This window comes from Pseudophryne corroboree, chromosome 3, assembly GCF_028390025.1.
Source record: "Pseudophryne corroboree isolate aPseCor3 chromosome 3, aPseCor3.hap2, whole genome shotgun sequence".
Taxonomy (NCBI): Eukaryota; Metazoa; Chordata; class Amphibia; order Anura; family Myobatrachidae; genus Pseudophryne; species Pseudophryne corroboree.
In genome coordinates this window covers 716,755,879-716,773,716 of record NC_086446.1, presented here as the reverse complement: position 1 = coordinate 716,773,716, position 17,838 = coordinate 716,755,879, and the positions used below count along the sequence as shown (strand labels likewise).

Below are 17,838 nucleotides of genomic sequence, written 5' to 3'. Positions count from 1 at the left end.
ATTTTCCCCCTTTTCACCCTCTTGAATTTTGAAAAATCCCTGCTTAGTGGGTGGCAGCAAATAACTGTCACAGTTTCCAGACCAGCTAGCAGGTCACGTTCCAGGTCACCCAGCAGGTGCACAGGGAGAGTTCAGCAATTGTCACATTTTCCAGAATAAAATGGTGACACATTTGCCACATAATTCCGAAACAAAGCAACCAATTGTAATGCCAATAATTTTCTGCAAATCTACAGACCAGGGGCCTAATTCAGACCTGATCGTAGATGTACTAAATTTAGCACATCTATGATCAGTTTCACAGACATGCGGGGGGACACCCAGCACAGGACTAGTCCGCCCGCATGTCTGGCTCTGCCCCCCCCGCACAGGTACAAAAGCCACACACGGCGGTGATGCTTTTGTACCTGAGGAGTAGCTCCCTACAAGCGCAGCTCCTGCTCGCTGGCAGGAAGCTACTCATCGCTTCCTGGGTCGCAGCGGCTTTATGTGATGTCACGTAGCCGCCGCGGCCCACCCCCCGCACGGTCCTGGCACGCCTGCGTTGCCCGGACTGTGCCCCCAAAACGGCAGCCAAATGCCGCCGGCCCGACCCCTCACGCCCAGCGACCGCTGGGCTGAGGTGGCCATCGGCTCTCTGGCATGCGCAGTTCAGACCTGATCAACCACTGTGCGAAAACACACAGCAGCGATCAGTTCTGAATTAGGCCCCAAGACCTTTAATTTGGTATATGATGTGCCCTGCTCAGACTTTTATGTCACTCATAAAAGTTGTACTTCTGCTGTTATTATATAGATATGGAAGAGGAGCAAATTATGGAACTGTACTACATGATGAGCTCTGCAAGCTGACTTACTGAGACCTTTATAGAAACTAGGTAATGTCTTGTTTTAAAAATATACCTTAATAGTAGAATAGTAGAATAGTAGAATAATGGCAGTATACAAAGTCTGGGACCATATAGAAAAGTCCTTTAGCCAAAATGTAAACTGTTTATTTATTTGAAGTTCTCTGCTTCTGGATGTCCCTCAGAAGGCTCCAATGATCCAGTGCTGCTCTAATCTACTACTAAGGCATGATTTTCCACACTCTTATTTGCTAACTCGTTATTTCTCTGACGTCCTAAGTGGATGCTGGGGACTCCGTCAGGACCATGGGGATTAGCGGCTCCGCAGGAGACAGGGCACAAAACTAAAGCTTTAGGATCAGGTGGTGTGTACTGGCTCCTCCCCCCAGTTAGGTTTTTGTGCCCGTCCGAGCAGGGTGCAATCTAGGTGGCTCTCTTAAGGAGCTGCTTAGAAAAAGTTTTTAGGTTTCTTATTTTCAGTGAGTCCTGCTGGCAACAGGCTCACTGCATCGAGGGACTTAGGGGAGAGAAGTTCAACTCACCTGCGTGCAGGATGGATTGGCTTCTTAGGCTACTGGACACCATTAGCTCCAGAGGGATTCGGAACACAGGTCTCACCCTGGGGTTCGTCCCGAAGCCGCGCCGCCGACCCCCCTTGCAGATGCTGAAGATTGAAGGTCCAGAAACCGGCGGCAGAAGGCTTTTCAGTCTTCATGAAGGTAGCGCACAGCACTGCAGCTGTGCGCCATTGTTGTCACACACTTCACACCAACGGTCACGGAGGGTGCAGGGCGTTGCTGGGGGCGCCCTGGGCAGCAATGTATAATACCTTATTCTGGCTAAAAATACATCACATATAGCCCCTGGAGGCTATATGGATGTATTTAACCCCTGCCAGGTCTCAGAAAAACGGGAGAAGAAGCCCGCCGAAAAGGGGGCGGGGCCTATTTTCCTCAGCACACAGCGCCATTTTCCCTCACAGAAATGCTGGTGGGAAGGCTCCCAGGCTCTCCCCTGCACTGCACTACAGAAACAGGGTTAAAACAGAGAGGGGGGGGCACTTATTTGGCGATATGTATATATATATTAAAATGCTATAAGGGAAAAACACTTATATAAAGGTTGTCCCTGTATAATATAGCGTTTTTGGTGTGTGCTGGCAAACTCTCCCTCTGTCTCCCCAAAGGGCTAGTGGGGTCCTGTCCTCTATCAGAGCATTCCCTGTGTGTGTGCTGTGTGTCGGTACTTGTGTGTCGACATGTATGAGGACGATGTTGGTGAGGAGGCGGAGCAATTGCCGGTAATGGTGATGTCACTCTCTAGGGAGTCGACACCGGAATGGATGGCTTATTTAAGGAATTACGTGATAATGTCAACACGCTGCAAGGTCGATTGACGACATGAGACGGCCGGCAAACCAATTAGTACCTGTCCAGGCGTCTAAAACACCGTCAGGGGCGTTAAAACGTCCTTTTACCTCAGTCGGTCGACACAGACACGGACACTGACTCCAGTGTCGACGGTGAAGAAACAAACGTATTTTCCTTTAGGGCCACACGTTACTTGTTAAGGGCAATGAAGGAGATGTTACATATTTCTGATACTACAAGTACCACAAAAAAGGGTATTATGTGGAGTGTGAAAAAACTACATGTGGTTTTTCCTGAATCAGATAAATTAAATGAAGTGTGTGATGATGCGTGGGTTTCCTCCGATAGAAAATTATTGGCGGTATACCTTTTCCCGCCAGAAGTTATGGCGCGTGGGGAAACACACCTTAGGGTGGATAAGGCGCTCACACGCTTATAAAAACAAGTGGCGTTACCGTCTCCAGATACGGACGCCCTCAAGGAGCCAACTGATAGGAGGTTGGAAAATATCCTAAAAAGTATATACACACATACTGGTGTTATACTGCGACCAGCGATCGCCTCAGCCTGGATGGGCAGCGCTGGGGTGGCTTGGTCGGATTCCCTGACTGGAAATATTGATACCCTTGACAGGGACAGTATTTTATTGACTATAGAGCATTTAAAAGATGCATTTCTATATATGCGAAACTCTGGCATCAAGAGTAAGTGCGATGTCCATATCTGCCAGACGATGTTTATGGACACGACAGTGGTCAGGTGATGCAGATTCCAAACGGCACATGGAAGTATTGCCGTATAAAGGGGAGGAGTTATTTGGGGTCGGTCCATCGGACCTGGTGGCCACGGCAACAGCTAGAAAATCCACCTTTTTTACCCCAAGTCACATCTCAGCAGAAAAGGACATAGTCTTTTCAGCCTCAGTCCTTTCGTCCCCATAATATCTGCCCAGGGATAGAGGTAAGGGAAGAAGACTGCAGCAGGCAGCCCATTCCCAGGAACAGAAGCCTTCCACCGCTTCTGCCAAGTCCTCAGCATGACGCTGGGGCCGTACAAACAGGTGCGGTGGGGGGTCGTCTCAAGAGTTTCAGCACGCAGTGGGCTCACTCGCAAGTGGACCCCTGGATCCTACAAGTAGTATCCCAGGGGTACAGATTGGAAATTCGAGACGTCTCCCCCTCGCAGGTTCCTGAAGTTTGCTTTACCAACGTCTACCTCCGACAGGGAGGCAGTATTGGAAACAATTCACAAGCTGTATTCCCAGCAGGTGATAATCAAAGTACCCCTCCTACAACAAGTAAAGGGGTATTATTCCACACTATATTGTGGTACTGAAGCCAGACGGCTAGGTGAGACCTATTCTAAATGGAGTCACTCAGAGCAGTGATAGCGAACCAGGAAGAAGGGGACTATATGGTGTCCCTGGACATCAAGGATGCTTACCTCCATGTCCAAATTTGCCCTTCTCACAAAGGGTACCTCAGGTTCGTGGTACAAAACTGTCACTATCAGTTTCAGACGCTGCCGTTTGGATTGTCCACGGCTCCCCGGGTCTTTACCAAGGTAATGGCCGAAATGATGATTCTTCTTCAAAGAAAAGGCGTCTTAATTATCCCTTACTTGGACGATCTCCTGATAAGGGCAAGGTCCAGAGAACAGTTGGAGGTCGGAGTAGCACTATCTCAAGTAGTTCTACGACAGCACGGGTGGATTCTAAATATTCCAAAATCGCAGCTGTCTCCGACGACACGTCTGCTGTCCCTAGGGATGATTCTGGACACAGTCCAGAAAAAGGTGTTTCTCCCGGAGGAGAAAGCCAGGGAGTTATCCGAGCTAGTCAGGAACCTCCAAAAAACCAGGAAAAGTGTCAGTGCATCATTGCACAAGGGTCCTGGGAAAAATGGTGGCTTCTTACGAAGCGATTCCATTCAGCAGATTTCACGCAAGAACTTTTCAGTGGGATCTGCTGGACAAATGGTCCGGATCGCATCTTCAGATGCATCAGCGGATAACCCTGTCTCCAAGGACAAGGGTGTCTCTTCTGTGGTGGCTGCAGAGTGCTCATCTACTAAAGGGCCACAGTTATGCATTCAGGACTGGGCCCTGGTGACCACGGATTCCAGCTTGAAAGGCTGGGGAGCTGTCACACAGGGAAAAAATTTCCAGGGAGTGTGATCAAGTCTGGGGACTTCTCTCCGCATAAATATACTGGAGCTAAGAGCAATTTACAATGCTCTAAGCTTAGCAAGACCTCTGCTTCAAGGTCAGCCGGTATTGATCCAGTGGGACAACATCACGGCAGTCGCCCACGTAAACAGACAGGGCGGCACAAGAAGCAGGAGGACAATGGCAGAAACTGCAAGGATTCTTCGCTGGGCGGAAAATCATGTGATAGCACTGTCAGCAGTTTTTCATTCCGGGAGTGGACAACTGGGAAGCAGACTTCCTCAGCACGACCTCCACCCGGGAGAGTGGGGACTTCATCGAGAAGTTTTTTCCACATGATTGTGCACCTTGGGAAAGACCAAAGGTGGACATGATGGCGTCCCGCCTGAACAAAAAACTGGACAGGTATTGCGCCAGGTCAAGAGACCCTCAGGCAATAGCTGTGGACGTTCTGGTAACACCATGGGTGTACCAGTCGGTGTATGTGTTCCCTCCTCTGCTTCTCATACCAAAGGTACTGAGAATTATAAGACGTAGAGGAGTAAGAACTATACTCGTGGCTCCGGATGGGCCAAGAAGGACTTGGTACCCGGAACTTCAAGAGATGCTCACAGAGGACTCAGGGCCTCTGCCGATAAGAAGGGACTTGCTTCAGCAAGTACCATGTCTGTTCCAAGACTTACCGCGGCTGCGTTTGACGGCATGGCGGTTGAACGCCGGATCCTAAGGGAAAAAGGCATTCCGGAAGAGGTCATTCCTACCCTGGTCAAAGTCAGGAAGGAGGTGACCGCACAACATTATCACCGCATTTGGCGAAAATATGTTGCATGGTGTGAGGCCAGGAAGGCCCCCACGGAGGAATTTCAACTCGGTCGATTCCTGCATTTCCTGCAAACAGGAGTGTCTATGGGCCTCAAATTGGGGTCCATTAAGGTTCAAATTTTCGGCCCTGTCGATTTTCTTCCAGAAAGAATTGGTTTCAGTTCCTGAAGTCCAGAAATTTGACAAGGGAGTACTGCATATACAACCCCCTTTTGTGCCTCCAGTGGCACTGTGGGTTCTCAACGTAGTCCTGGGATTCCTCAAATTACGTTGGTTTAAACCGCTCAAATCTGTGGATTTGAAATATCTCACATGGAAAGTGACCATGATGTTGGCCCTGGCCTCGGCCAGGCGAGTGTCAGAATTGGCGGCTTTGTCTCACAAAAGCCCATATCTGATTGTCCATTCGGACAGGGCAGAGCTGCGGACTCGTCCCCAGTTTCTCCCTAAGGTGGTGTCAGCGTTTCATCTGAACCAGCTTATTGTGGTACCTGCGGCTACTAGAGACTTGGAGGACTCCAAGTTGCTAGATGTTGTCAGGGCCCTGAAAATATAGATTTCCAGGACGGCTGGAGTCAGGAAAACTGACTTGCTGTTATCCTGTATGCACCCAAAAAAACTGGGTGCTCTTGCTTCTAAGCAGACGATTGCTAGTTGAATGTGTAGTACAATTCAGCTTGCACATTCTGTGGCAGGACTGCCACAGCCAAAATATATAAATGCCCATTCCACAAGGAAGGTGGGCTCATCTTGGGCGACTGCCCGAGGGGTCACGGCTTTACAACTTTGCCGAGCTGCTACTTGGTCAGGGGCACACCCTGGCTGAGGAGGACCTGGAGTTCTCTCACTCGGTGCTGCAGAGTCATCCGCACTCTCCCGCCCGTTTGGGAGCTTTGGTATAATCCCCATGGTCCTGACGGAGTCCCCAGCATCCACTTAGGACGTCAGAGAAAATAAGATTTTACTTACCGATAAATCTATTTCTCGTAGTCCGTAGTGGATGCTGGGCGCCCATCCCAAGTGCGGATTGTCTGCAATACTTGTACATAGTTATTGTTACAAAAAAAATCGGGTTGTTATTGTTGTGAGCCGTCTGTTCAGAGGCTCCTACGTTTGTCATACTGTTAACTGGGTTTAGATCACAAGTTATACGGTGTGATTGGTGTGGCTGGTATGAGTCTTACCCGGGATTCAATATCCTTCCTTATTGTGTACGCTCGTCCGGGCACAGTATCCTAACTGAGGCTTGGAGGGGGGTCATGGGGGGAGGAGCCAGTACACACCACCTGATCCTAAAGCTTTAGTTTTGTGCCCTGTCTCCTGCGGAGCCGCTAATCCCCATGGTCCTGACGGAGTCCCCAGCATCCACTACGGACTACGAGAAATAGATTTATCGGTAAGTAAAATCTTATTTTTTGAGTGGGAAGGTGTCAGGGGAGGGGAATATTACCTAGGCTAGAAAAGAGCAGTGCTAAGCCATTGAAGCCACCAGGGAGTCCTCTAGGGTGGGGTCACCGGCTCCTTGTGCAGGTAACCCTCTGAAGTGTATCATAAACTAATCTGCATTTTACCTTTTGGGTGGGGTTCTCCTTTAGGTGTACAAATAATTACCGTATATACTCGAGTATAAGCCGACTTTTTCAGCACTTTTTTTTGTGCTGAAAAAGCCACCTCGGCTTATACTCGAGTCAGTGACAGGCAGAGGCAGAGCAGTGTGAAGGAGGGACACGAAGCGCACAGCGCGCGGCTCTCCTGTGTCCCTCCTGCATCTCCGGCGGCAGCAGCGGCGGTTCTATTACAGGAAGTACCCGTTCGTGACCTCTGATCACGAACCGGCACTTCCTTTAATAGACCTGCCGCGGCCGCCGAAGATGCAGGAGGGACACAGGAGAGGCGCGTGCTGTGCGCTTCGTGTCCCTCCAGAAGACAGCGCGGGATCGACGGAGGGGTAAGTAACAACACTGTGGGGCATACCTGGCACTTGGGGAGGGAGCATATCTGGCAGCATGAGGGGGTATATGTGGCAGCATGAGGGGACGTATCTGGCAGCATGAGGGGACATATCTGGCAGCATGAGGGGGCATATGTGGCATCATGAGGGGACATATCTGGCAGCATGAGGGGACATATCTGGCAGCATGAAGGGACATATCTGGCAGCATGAGGGGGCATATCTGGCAGCATGAGGGGGCATATGTGGCATCATGAGGGGACATATCTGGCAGCATGAGGGGACGTATCTGGCAGCATGAGGGGGCGTATCTGGCAGCATGAGGGGGCATATCTGGCAGCATGAGGGGGCATATGTGGCAGCATGAGGGGCATATGTGGCAGCATGAGGGGCATATGTGGCAGCATGAGGGTCATATGTGGCAGCATGAGGGACATATGTGGCAGCATGAGGGCATATCTGGCACATCAGGCACTGTGGGGCATATCTGGCAGTGTGGGGGCATATCTGGCAGTGTGGGGGCATATCTGGCAGTGTGGGGGCATATCTGGCACTGTGGGGGCATATCTGGCACTGTGGGGGCATATCTGGCAGTATGAGGGCATATCTGGCAGTATGAGGGCATATCTGGCACTGAGGGCTGTGTACGGCTAGAGCTGCATTTCCCACCCTAGGCTTATACTCGAGTCAATAAGTTTTCCCAGGTTTTTGTGGTAGAATTAGGTGCCTCGGCTTATATTCGGGTCGACTTATACTCGAGTATATACGGTAAGTAGGAAAAAATATAATGTCATATTATAAAACGCACATGATGTAGGTAAAAATTAGAGATGTGCGGGTTCGGTTTTACTCGGTTCTTAATGGCAAAAATTATCGCAAGTTCGGCTTTATCCGGATTTTTCTTATTGGCTATCCAAAACACGTGACATCCGAGAGCCAATAAAATGCCGTTTTGAGATCCGGGTAAATCCAAACCATGCACATTTCTAGTAGAAATGGAGCACATGTACCAATCCTAATGGTAAAAAGATCACCAAATAGCAAGACGTGAATAATCTGGTTTTCTCTAACGTCCTAGTGGATGCTGGGACTCCGTCAGGACCATGGGGAATAGCGGGCTCCGCAGGAGACAGGGCACATCTAAATAAAGCTTTTAGGATCACATGGTGCGTACTGGCTCCTCCCCCTATGACCCTCCTCCAAGCCTCAGTTAGGTTTTTGTGCCCGTCCGAGAAGGGTGCAATCTAGGTGGCTCTCCTAAAGAGCTGCTTAGAAAAAGTTTTTTTAGGTTTAAATCTCAGTGAATCCTGCTGGCAACAGGATCACTGCATCGAGGGACTTAGGGGAGAGATTTCCAACTCACCTGCGTGCAGGATGGATTGGAGTCTTAGGCTACTGGACACTTAGCTCCAGAGGGAGTCGGAACACAGGTCCTCCTGGGGTTCGTCCCGGAGCCGCGCCGCCGATCCCCCTTACAGACGCTGAAGACGGAGGTCCGGAAAGCAGGCGGCAGAAGACTCCTCAGTCTTCATGAAGGTAGCGCACAGCACTGCAGCTGTGCGCCATTGTTGCTACACGTCTCACTGATTCAGTCACGGAGGGTGCAGGGCGCTGCTGGGGGCGCCCTGGGCAGCAATATTAAATACCTTTAGTGGCAAAATAAATACATCACATATAGCCATTAAGGCTATATGTATGTATTTAACCCAGGCCAGTTTTCTTAAAACCCAGGAGAAAAGCCCGCCGAAAAAGGGGCGGAGCTTATTCTCCTCAGCACTCAGCGCCATTTTCCTGCTCAGCTCCGCTGGTGAGGAAGGCTCCCAGGACTCTCCCCTGCACTGCACTACAGAAACAGGGTAACAAAGAGAAGGGGGGCATAATTTGGCGATATTGATATATTAAAAGCGCTTATATCAAAAACAACACCTTCTAGGGTTGTTGATATACATTTATAGCGCTTTTGGTGTGTGCTGGCAAACTCTCCCTCTGTCTCCCCAAAGGGCTAAGAGGGTCCTGTCTTCGATTAGAGCATTCCCTGTGTGGCTGCTGTGTGTCGGTACGTGTGTGTCGACATGTATGAGGACGATGTTGGTGTGGAGGCAGAGCAATTGCCGGTAATGGTGATGTCACCCCCTAGGGAGTCGACACCGGAATGGATGGCTTTAGTTATGGAATTACGTGATAATGTTAGCACATTACAAAAGTCAGTTGACGAAATGAGACGGCCGGAAAACCAGTTAGTACCGGCTCAGGCGTCTCAGACACCGTCAGGGGCTGTAAAACGTCCCTTACCTCAGTCAGTCGACACGGGTACCGACACAGATGAATCTAGTGTCGACGGTGAAGAAACAAACGTATTTTCCAATAGGGCCACACGTTATATGATCACGGCAATGAAGGAGGCTTTGCAGATCTCTGATACTGCTGGTACCTCAAAAAGGGGTATTATGTGGGGGGTGAAAAAACTACCTGTAGCTTTTCCAGAATCAGAGGAATTGAATGACGTGTGTGACGAAGCGTGGGTTAACCCAGATAGAAAACTGCTAATTTCCAAGAAGTTATTGGCATTATACCCTTTCCCACCAGAGGTTAGGGCGCGCTGGGAAACACCCCCTAGGGTGGATAAGGCGCTCACACGTTTATCAAAGCAAGTGGCGTTGCCGTCTCCTGATACGGCCGCCCTCAAGGATCCAGCAGATAGGAGGCTGGAAACTGCACTGAAGAGTATATACACACATACTGGTGTTATACTGCGACCGGCAGTAGCCTCAGCCTGGATGTGCAGTGCTGGGGTAGTGTGGTTGGATTCTCTGACTGAAAATATTGATACCCTGGATAGGGACAGTATTTTATTGACTCTAGAGCAATTAAAGGATGCTTTTCTTTATATGCGAGATGCTCAGAGGGATATTTGTACTCTAGCATCAAGAGTAAGCGCGATGTCCATATCTGCCAGAAGAAGTTTATGGACGCGACAGTGGTCAGGTGATGCGGATTCCAAAAGGCATATGGAAGTATTGCCATATAAAGGAGAGGAATTATTTGGGGTCGGTCTTTCGGACCTGGTGGCCACGGCAACTGCCGGCAAATCCACTTTTTTACCTCAGACCCCCTCCCAACAGAAAAAGACACCGTCTTTTCAGCCGCAGTCCTTTCGCTCCTATAAAAACAAGCGACCAAAAGGACAGTCTTATCTGCCGCGAGGCAGAGGAAAGGGTAAGAGAGGGCAGCAAGCAGCCCCTGCCCAGGACCAGAAGCCCGCCCCGGGTCCTACAAAGCCATCAGCATGACGCTGGGGCTTTACAAGCGGACTCAGGAGCGGTGGGGGGTCGACTCAAGATTTTCAGCAATCAGTGGGCTCGCTCACAAGTGGACCCGTGGATCCTGCAGATAATATCTCAGGGTTACATGTTGGAGTTCGAAAGGTCTCCCCCTCGCCGGTTCCTAAAGTCTGCTTTACCAACGTCTCCCTCAGAAAGGACGTCGGTTTTGGAAGCCATTCACAAGCTGTATTCTCAGCAGGTGATAGTCAAGGTACCCCTCCTACAACAGGGAAAGGGGTATTATTCCACACTATTTGTGGTACCGAAGCCGGACGGTTCGGTAAGACCTATTCTAAACCTGAAATCCTTGAACCTGTACATACAGAAATTCAAGTTCAAGATGGAGTCACTCAGAGCAGTGATAGCGAATCTGGAAGAAGGGGACTTCATGGTGTCCCTGGACATAAAGGATGCTTATCTGCATGTCCCAATTTACCCCTCACACCAAGGGTATCTCAGGTTCGTGATACAAGACTGTCATTATCAGTTTCAAACGCTGCCGTTTGGTTTGTCCACGGCCCCTCGGGTCTTTACCAAGGTAATGACCGAAATGATGGTTCTTCTACGAAGAAAAGGCGTATTAATTATCCCTTACTTGGACGATCTCCTGATAAGGGCAAAGTCCAGAGAACAGCTGGAAGTCGGTGTAGCACTAACCCAGGTAGTGCTTCAGCAACACGGGTGGATTCTGAATCTTCCAAAATCTCAATTGACTCCGACAACTCGTCTGCTGTTCCTGGGAATGATTCTGGACACGGTTCAGAAAAAGGTGTTTCTCCCGGAGGAGAAAGCAAGGGAGTTATCCGAACTTGTCAGGAACCTCCTAAAACCAGGAACTGTGTCAGTACATCAATGCACAAGAGTCCTGGGAAAGATGGTGGCTTCTTACGAAGCGATTCCATTCGGCAGATTCCATGCACGGACATTTCAGTGGGATCTGCTGGACAAATGGTCCGGATCGCATCTGCACATGCATCAGCGGATAACACTGTCACCAAGAACAAGGTTGTCTCTCCTGTGGTGGTTGCAGAGTGCCCATCTGTTAGAGGGCCGCAGATTCGGCATACAGGACTGGGTCCTGGTGACTACGGATGCCAGCCTACGAGGCTGGGGAGCAGTCACACAGGGAAGAAACTTCCAGGGCGTGTGGTCAAACCTGGAGACGTCCCTTCACATAAATATACTGGAGCTAAGAGCGATCTACAATGCTCTAAGCCTGGCAAAATCGCTGCTTCAGGGTCAGCCGGTGTTGATCCAGTCGGACAACATCACGGCAGTCGCCCACGTAAACCGACAAGGCGGCACGAGAAGCAGAAGAGCAATGACAGAAGCTGCAAGGATTCTGCGCTGGGCGGAGAATCATGTCATAGCACTGTCAGCAGTGTTCATCCCGGGAGTGGACAACTGGGAAGCAGACTTCCTCAGCAGACACGACCTTCACCCGGGAGAGTGGGGACTTCATCCAGAAGTCTTCCACATGATTGTGAACCGTTGGGAAAGACCAAAGGTGGACATGATGGCGTCTCGCCTCAACAAAAAATTGGACAGATATTGCGCCAGGTCAAGAGACCCTCAGGCAATAGCTGTGGACGCTCTGGTAACACCGTGGGTGTACCAGTCAGTGTATGTGTTCCCTCCTCTGCCTCTCATACCAAAGGTACTGAGAATTATACGGAAAAGAGGAGTAAGAACAATACTGGTGGCTCCGGACTGGCCAAGAAGAACTTGGTATCCGGAACTTCAAGAGATGCTCACGGAGGATCCATGGCCTCTACCTCTAAGAAGGGATCTGCTTCAGCAGGGACCTTGTATGTTCCAAGACTTACCGCGTCTGCGTTTGACGGCATGGCGGTTGAACGCCGGATTCTAAAAGAAAAGGGCATTCCAGAGGAAGTTATTCCTACCTTGATTAAGGCTAGAAAGGAAGTGACTGTACAACATTATCACCGCATTTGGCGAAAATATGTTGCGTGGTGTGAGGCCAAGAAGGCTCCAACGGAAGAATTTCAATTGGGTCGATTCTTACATTTCCTGCAAGCAGGATTGTCTATGGGCCTAAAATTGGGGTCCATTAAAGTTCAAATTTCGGCCTTATCAATCTTCTTCCAGAAGGAATTGGCATCAGTGCCTGAAGTACAAACTTTTGTCAAAGGTGTACTACATATACAACCCCCAATAGTGCCTCCAGTGGCACCGTGGGATTTGAACGTAGTTTTGAATTTTCTCAAATCTCATTGGTTTGAGCCTCTAAAATCGGTAGATTTAAAATACCTTACATGGAAGGTAACCATGCTATTGGCCCTGGCTTCAGCCAGGAGAGTTTCAGAGTTGGCGGCTTTATCATACAAAAGCCCATATCTGATTTTCCATTCGGACAGGGCAGAACTGCGGACACGTCCTCATTTTCTCCCTAAGGTGGTTTCGGCTTTTCACTTGAACCAGCCTATTGTGGTGCCTGCGGCTACTAGCGACTTGGAGGACTCCAAGTTACTGGACGTTGTCAGAGCATTAAAAATATATATTTCAAGGACAGCTGGAGTCAGAAAATCTGACTCGTTTATATTGTATGCACCCAACAAGATGGGTGCTCCTGCGTCTAAACAGACGATTGCACGTTGGATCTGTAGCACAATCCAACTTGCACATTCTGTGGCAGGCCTGCCACAGCCTAAATCTGTAAAGGCCCACTCCACAAGGAAAGTGGGCTCATCTTGGGCGGCTGCCCGAGGGGTCTCGGCATTACAACTTTGCCGAGCAGCTACGTGGTCAGGGGAGAACACGTTTGTAAAATTTTACAAATTTGATACTCTGGCTAAGGAGGACCTGGAGTTCTCTCATTCGGTGCTGCAGAGTCATCCGCACTCTCCCGCCCGTTTGGGAGCTTTGGTATAATCCCCATGGTCCTGACGGAGTCCCAGCATCCACTAGGACGTTAGAGAAAATAAGAATTTACTTACCGATAATTCTATTTCTCATAGTCCGTAGTGGATGCTGGGCGCCCATCCCAAGTGCGGATTGTCTGCAATACTTGTACATAGTTATTGTTACAAAGATCGGGTTATTACTATTGTTGTGAGCCATCTTTTCAGAGGCTACTTCGTTTTTTGTTATCATACTGTTAACTGGGTTCAGATCTCAAGTTGTACGGTGTGATTGGTGTGGCTGGTATGAGTCTTACCCGGGATTCAAGATCCTTCCTTATTGTGTACGCTCGTCCGGGCACAGTACCTAACTGAGGCTTGGAGGAGGGTCATAGGGGGAGGAGCCAGTACGCACCATGTGATCCTAAAAGCTTTATTTAGATGTGCCCTGTCTCCTGCGGAGCCCGCTATTCCCCATGGTCCTGACGGAGTCCCAGCATCCACTACGGACTATGAGAAATAGAATTATCGGTAAGTAAATTCTTATTTTCCCTCTGATACAGCTGTGGGAATTCTCACTGCTTATCCAGCTGCAACTGTCATGATTACTATGGGGAATTACACCCACTCCGTGCAAAAGATCCCACCAACTCCTGTTGCATGTCCCCACACAAGCAGGGAAGTCAGCCCACACAGCCACGACACGCCCATGACAGGACGAATCAGTTCTCTACATCCACATTGTTACCACCCATTGCACAGAAAGAGTGATCTGTCAAGACTCGGACCAATCCGCCTGCTCTTCAGTCTTCATCTGCGTGCCTATGCATGGTACTGGGCATGCGCAGTCTGTGATTGCTGTCTACGGTACAAAGACGGTTTTGGTAGATATCCCGCGACATCCTTTCACATTTTGGAATCAGGCCCAAAGCCAGCAAATGCACACACACAAGTCCTGCGAGTGCACAGTGTGACCCTAACTAGCCATAAAGTGGCCATAAAGTGAGACACTTAAAGTCATTGAACCTGAAAATGTTAATTCACGTGTAATGTTCATTCGCTGGCTGATTCACTATACTACTGCATATGAGCAAATATAGTGCCGGATTCAGAGGGGCACGCGATGTCGATGTTGGGCGCAGTGGAGCAAATTTTCAAACTGCTTATGCGCCAAAGCTGCACGCACAGCTTTGTTGCGCTCGCCCCCCCCCTGCCGGCATTCCGCTGGATTCTGGCGCCGTTTTGGAGTTAGGGGGACATTTACTAAGCAGTGATAAGAATGGAGAAGTGAGCCAGTGGAGGAGTGGCACCATCAACCAATCAGCAGCTCTGTATCATTCTATAGTATACAAATTATAGATGTTACTTCAGTGCTGATTGGTTGCCATGGGCAACTTCTCCACTGGCTCACTTCTCTGCTCTTATCACTGCTTAGTAAATGTCCCCCTTAATTAGTGTCTGCACCATTACCCTGGGCCCAGCTACCTGCAGGGTTTGTCTGAATAATAGCTACATAAATCTGCGCACCCATAACACACACATGATATATGTAACTCCAGGTGCTATACATTCAACACAAGGCTTTTATATTATTCATATGGGGAGCTACATTAAGACTGTGCCTTGCGGCTTTTTTATAACCCAAGTCATATATATGAAGATCCTCCGCTCTATCAACCCAAAGGTCACCTTGACAATAGCAGAGAATGCAACAGCAGATTCAGATATAACCGTGGATTATACACTGAGATGTTTGTATAGATGGAGGGTTATATATGTGCTTCCTGCCATGTGCTGTGCATGCAACCCAGTAATCTGATTGCTATACTAGTGCGTACAGCATCGGGGTTGGAGATAAGAGGCTGGGGGCATGAGGGGTGTATGAGTTCATTTGATTGGCTCATGTCACGAGGGGCTACGTTGCTGCTTAGAAAGGGCTGCAGCCTTATCTGCCGTGACAAACCATTTGTCAGCGCTCCGTGGAAAAGTATAAGACATAATGACTGCAGATGTCAGGCTCGCTCTGACCGATGGATGATGCACCTTGGACCAAGTAAAACATCACATTTAAAAACAAAGCCACCATCTCTCTTCCAGGGTCTGTGACATTTAGAAGATGTAGTAAAGGGAAATGAATCTGACAGCTACAAACCGCGCTAGTATAGTTTGCAGATGAGCCGGTTTCATCTTGGAAATGTCACTGCTCGTCGCTAATTTGTATGCATCAGTTTCTGTTTAATAAGGTGATAGGCTTCCAGAAAACCTGTTTATCTCCCTCAGATTAAGGATACATTTCACATTTACAGTCCATCCCATTTATGGAAACCATTTATATGCCGCTCCTCTGTGGAAGTCAGTAATGGTTTATTGTTTGAATATAAATGAGTCTCGGCGGCACTAGGGGATTGTGAATGTGTCGTAGTGCCAGATACTTTACATCCTGCCGATGGCAAACACAAAGTGACGGCAACATCTCTGGGCTGAGTTAGTATTTTAGCCAACCTTTAGTGCCTCATACCTCAGTGGTGTCTGTTTTTCTGGTGAATTAATGGTCTCTTTTGTCATGATTACTGGCGCCACCAGGCTATCGGAGAAGTATATAGGGGGTCATTCCGAGTTGATCGCTCGCTAGCTACTTTTAGCAGCCGTGCAAACGCATAGTCGCCGCCCACGGGGGAGTGTATTTTCACTTTGCAAGTGTGCGAACGTCTGTGCAGCCGAGCGCAGCAAAAACATTTTGTGCAGTTTTAGAGTAGCTCTGGACTTACTCAGCCCTTGCGATCACTTCAGTCTTTTTGGTGCCAGAACTGACGTCAGACACCCGCCCTGCAAACGCCTGGACACGCCTGCGTTTTCCCAAACACTCCCAGAAAACGGTCAGTTGACACCCATAAACGCCTTCTTCCTGTCAATCACCTTGCATTCGGCTGTGCGAATGGATTCTTCGCTAAATCCATCGCTTAGCATCGATCCTCTTTGTACCCGTACGACGCGCCTGGGTATTGCGGGGCATATGCATGTGCAGTTTTGCCCTTTTTTAACCTGATCGCTGTGCTGCGAAAATCGGCAGCGAGTGATCAACTCGGAATGACCCCCCCTAGTGAGAAGGTGTGTGAATACATCTGTTGCATACGTTCTAAAACTCAGGTGGTGATTTAGATCTGATCGCTGGGCTGCGTTTTTTGCTGTCCTGCATTCAGATAGTCGCCGCCTCCATGGGGAGTGTAAAGTCGCTGTGCAAGTGTGCGATCCTATGTGTACGCCGAGCTGCAGAAATCCACCTTCTGCAGTCTGTGCGCAGACCAGGACTTACTCCTCCAGTGCGATGAGAACAGGCTGACCGGGGCTGGAGCTGACGTCACACACCCTCCCTGAAAACGCTTGGGCACGCCTGCATTTTTCCGGACACTCCCAGTAAACGCTCAGTTGCCACCCACAAACAGCCTCTTCCTGTCAATCACTTTGCGATCGCCCGTGCGATCGGATTTTCCACACCATCCCGTCGCTGACCGGCGATGCCCTTTTTTGTTGTCCGACGTACGTGCGCATTGCGGTGCATAAGCATGCGCAGTTAGGACCTGATTGCCCGCTGTGTGAAAACGCACAGCAGCGATCAGATCTGAATCACCCCCTCAATTCTGGGTTATAACAGACCAAATAATAGTGATGTTAGGTGTCCATTAGACGTAAATTTTGGAGAGAGATAATATACCGACCAATCAGATCCTGTCAGTTTTCAGACAGCCTGTAAAGTGACACTTAGGAGCTGATGGGTTGGTACTGTATCTCTCTCCACTTAATCTCTCTCCAAGCTTTGATAAATCTCCCCCTTAAATACAAACGTGACGTTTTAACATGAATTAACGGCAGGAATCGGAGCCTGAAGGTAGAACTAGACTGATAATTTACTGACTGTTCTGTTGAATGTTGTGCAGCACTCCTGATATCGGGGACCCGATGCCACTGATTTTGGCCTCTTTGTCACTGGTGCAGTCAGGCTTTTTGGCCCAATTATTGTATAGTATGTACCCGGTTTTATATTCTGTGTACAGGGCAATCTTCTCTTGAGCACTGGGGAGAGGAGTAAGCAATGACTGCCATCATTACTGGCATTCCCAGAGTATCCAAGGCACACCCAAAATAGTGGGTGATCTGCCAAGAGAGTCTGACAGTCTCCCTGATGCCAGGACAGAAGTAGGATCCTAACAGGGCTCAACATTCCAGGATCCAGACAAGCAGCAGCTGAGCTTTGGACACAGGCAGCATCAGGGAGTGGTAGTGGCAAGAACAGGTAGGAGAGAGTGGGACTGTCTACTAACTGTCCTGATTCACGGCACGGCCCTGATTTTGGGTGACTCTGCCACTCAGACAGGACGTTGTCCTCACTTCATGTTGGGAAGAATATTACTGTGATATTGCAGTTGTACACGCAGCATCCTCATGTATTAGAAGTGGGTGGAGAAGGGTTGGAAAGCGGGTGTGGTATGGAAGGTCGAC

The 17,838-nt window shown here is 49.2% G+C and overlaps 1 protein-coding gene across 4 annotated transcripts in view; it reads left to right on the top strand.

Annotated features, from left to right (window-relative positions):
- Positions 1–17,838, top strand: part of CTBP2 (C-terminal binding protein 2) — a 222,945-nt gene that overhangs the window by 14,119 nt on the left and 190,988 nt on the right. The window lies entirely within an intron of this gene.